The following is a 4,094-nucleotide window of genomic DNA, read 5'->3' as shown; positions in this document are numbered from 1 at the left end:
GGTTTCCTCTGCTGACTGAGCTTTATTTACAATTTGTCCCTTTTCCCTTCTCCCCCAGGGGCCCGCTCGCAGGTGGTTCTGGCCCAGTCGGGGCCAGCGCTGAAGAAGCCCGGAGAGTCTCATAAACTGCAATGTGCCACCAGCGGGTTCACTCTCAGCAGCACCTGGATGGGCTGGATCAGACAGGAGCCGGGACAGGGGCTGGAGTGGCTGGCTGACTATTACAGTGAGGGAAGCAAGTACTACGCCTCCTCGGTCCAGGGCCAGTTCACAGCCTCCAAGGACAGCACCAGCTTCTCCCTGCAAATGACCGGCCTGAGAGCGGAGGACACCGCCGTGTATTCCTGCGCCAGACACACAGCGAGGGGAAGCGAGTCTGAGCTCAGCCAAAAACCTCCCCCTGCAGTAACAGCGCGACGTGTCCGCTGCTGAGGGCGCGAACCAGCCCCCGACTGCCCTGGACAGAGCAGCAGCCGATGAGAGCAGCCCGGAGATGGGTCATGGGAAGAAATGTCTAGCCCCGGATTATATATATTTTCAGGCCAGCTGCATTTTAAATGCACTGGAATGATTCACCCTGGGATTGCTCTGTACATCAGACACTGCCCTGCTAAGAGCTCTTCTCAACCCAATTTCTATTCCAAACACGGAGAGAAAAACAGAAGTACCCACCTACAAACAGACACATAACACACATAGGAACACCTAAACACACTAACACAAACACCCCACAAATATACACACACTAAAACCCATCATTGCAAACACAAAAATATATACCAACATATCTGAATGCATAAACACTCCCATGCAATCTCTCTCTCTCTCTCTCTCTCTCTCTCTCTCTCTCTCTCTCTCACACACACACACACACACACACACACACACACACACACACATACACTTCTTCCAACATCCACCTATGCACCTATGCACACCTATGCACATAAACAGAGGCATAGAATCACACAAGATTCCCCCTCCCCCACAAAGACACATACATACCTTTAATCACACACACAGACATATACACAAAGAAACACACATGACGTACCCCGAAAAAAAAGCTCTCAGATAATTTCGGAGTGTGTTAAAGGTGAAGAGACTGGATTTGAAAAGAGTTAAACAGTTCTGCTCTCAGTTACACTGCCCTAAATCTGGAACCAAGCCCCTGAACTACATTGAATTGTTAACAGAATCCGACCTAACACAGAGCGGGAAATATTCAACCAGTTTAGAGAGCTGGTCTACTGCGTTTAGCTGCCCTTTCCTGTGCTGGGCATGGCAAGTGTCAGTAGGTCGCTTCCCCATAGTGCTCAGCACCAAACAGAGACGCAGCAGGGCTGGGAATTTATTTCCACTTGTTGTGCCACTTATTTGCTGGGTGATCTTGGGCAAGTCACTTCACTTCCATGTGCCTCATTTTCCCCATGTGCAAAAAAAAGGGGATAATGCTGTTTACCTCCTTTGTACAGCACTCTGAAATCTAGCTATTAAAACCCATATAGGAGTCAGGAACTACCATCATCGTGATCTGCACTGGGATTATCTCGCCCAGCTCATGCAGAAATGACAGTGAGTCTTTGACAGGCTGAGATCCATGACCTCACTAATATTGGGCAACTTCCTTCATTTCTTAATTCTGTCAATGGTTTCACTATAATCATAGGAACATAATAAGCACGGCTATACTGGGTCAGACCAAAGGTCCATCTAGCCCAGTGTCCTGTCTTCTGACAGTGGCCAATGCCAGGTGCCCCAGAGGGAATGAACAGATGAGGTAACCATCAACTGATCCATCCCCTGTCGCCCATTCCCAACCTGTGGCAAACAGTGGCTAGGGACACCTTTCCTGCCCATCCTGGCTAATAGTCATTGATGGACCTATCCTCAATGAATTTATCTAGTACTTTTTCTGAACCCTTCTATATTCTTGGGCTGCACAACCTCCTCTGGCAAGGAGTTCCACAGGCTGACTGTGCATTTTGTGAAGAAACACTTCCTTTTCTTTGTTTTAAGCCTGCTGCCTATTAAATAAGTCCGTTTTGGTATTTTATCTGCCCAGGACTCTTCTACGAATCTGATTGCTCCTAGTGTTTTCTGCTTCAATCACAATTTCGAACACAATGAGGGACGCATCCTCTGCATCAGAATTAGCTCCTGCTTGGTGATAACCACATTCCCTCTTGTGAAGACATTTACAATTGACATTTCCAGCAACAACTCATAACTTTGCTGCCTCGGGGTTATGAGCACAGGGCCTGACACAACTCACCCTGTACTCAACGGGATGGTTCCCATGGAGTTGTAATGGCCTTTTTCATCAGGTCTCACAAAGATTTGAGACGCTTTTCGTGCACTAAACTCCTTTGCTCACGTTAATCACGTCGCCAAACCAGTAGTTTTGTCATGGGAAGGGACATCCATTAATTGTTGCATCGGGGAATGGTTCAAGGCCAAAGGAAGGCAAGGGAGGCACTCATTCCGTTCATGTCAGTGATCTTTACATCACACCCACAGTAACAGATGTTTTTGCCTTAGAGACACATATATCCTCCAGTCACCATAAATATCTGAGTACCTCATAATTCTTTATTGCATCTATCCTCACAACACCCCGGTGAGGTAGGGAAGTTCCCTTATCCCCATTTCACAGCCTGAGAACTGAGGTACACCTATGGGAGTTGGGAGCCTCGGTTCTTCAGAAAATCTCCGTTGATGCCTCAATATTTGGAAAACTGCGGCTCCCGGTGACTTGCTGCGGGTGACACAGGAAGTCTGGGACAAAGCAGGGAACCGAGCCTGGGCATGCAGGGTCCCAGGTGAGCACCCGGACCCCTGAGTGATCCTTCCTCGCTTCCTTGGACCACGTCCTAAATCCCCAGGCAGGGAAATTTGACTCGTTAAGTGAGGAGGTTTTATGTGTCACCTGGAAGGGGATATGCAAATAAGGGGACAGTTTCCTGTTTAAATCTGTCTCTCTCTCTCTCTCTGCCCAGGCTGCACCGGGAGACACAGTCCCCCGCCCCTTGTGTCTGTGCAGATACCAGCCAATCCTCCGAGAACTTTCCCCTCCAACATCAGGGAAAATGAGACTTTGGCTCCTTTTAGTTTTCGTTGCTGTGGCTTTGGAAGGTATTTTCTCCTCAATCTATTGAAGGGCGAGGGATTGTCTATGAGTGACACTGCAATAGCTGTGATTGATAACGTAGCTTTACTCTGTGGTCTCACCCTGTTTATTGGAGAATCTGGCTCATTCGTGTCTTGTTGGTTTTAATTCGCTCCTTGAATCTGTTGCTAATTCGGGGTTTTACTGAAAATTTATTATTTTCCCCTTTTCCCCCAGGGGCCCGCTCGCAGGTGGTTCTGACCCAGTCGGGGCCAGCGCTGAAGAAGCCCGGAGAGTCTCATAAACTGCAATGTGCCACCAGCGGGTTCACTCTTAGCAGCTACTGGATGGGCTGGATCAGACAGGAGCCGGGAAAGGGGCTGGAGTGGCTGGCGCTGTATTACGATGAGGCGAACACCAAGTACTACGCCTCCTCGGTCCAGGGCCGGTTCACAGCCTCCAAGGACAGCACCAACTTCTACCTGCAAATGACCGGCCTGAGAGCGGAGGACACCGCCGTGTATTACTGCGCCAGACACACAGCGAGAGGAAGCGAGTCTGAGCTCAGCCAAAAACCTCCCCCTGCAGTAACAGCGCGACGTGTCCGCTGCTGAGGGCGCGAACCAGCCCCCGACTGCCCGAGACAGGCGATGGGAGCAGCCCGGAGAAAGTCTCCCAGGCTCGAAATACTTGCAGACTGGTGCAGTTTCGGAATCGGTTTCACTCACTCCCCCTGGAACCCCTCTGAGCATCAGACAGGGTGCTGGAAAGATTTATTCTCTCTCCCTTTTTCTTCTATTCCAGACACACAAACAAAACAGTGATGCGTACAGAAAAATACACAAAGACACATAAGCACATACAGGCAATCTCTGCTGCACAAAAACACACAAGTACACACCCAGAGAAAGCATGAGAACACACATAAAAAACACATAAATATACACATTCGCTCAAAAACATACACACACCTAAACACAGAAAC

The sequence above is a fragment of the Caretta caretta genome, chromosome 13 (genome assembly GCF_965140235.1).
Source record: "Caretta caretta isolate rCarCar2 chromosome 13, rCarCar1.hap1, whole genome shotgun sequence".
Taxonomy (NCBI): Eukaryota; Metazoa; Chordata; order Testudines; family Cheloniidae; genus Caretta; species Caretta caretta.
The sequence above is the reverse complement of the archived record's forward strand: the minus strand, read 5'-3'. Positions refer to the sequence as shown.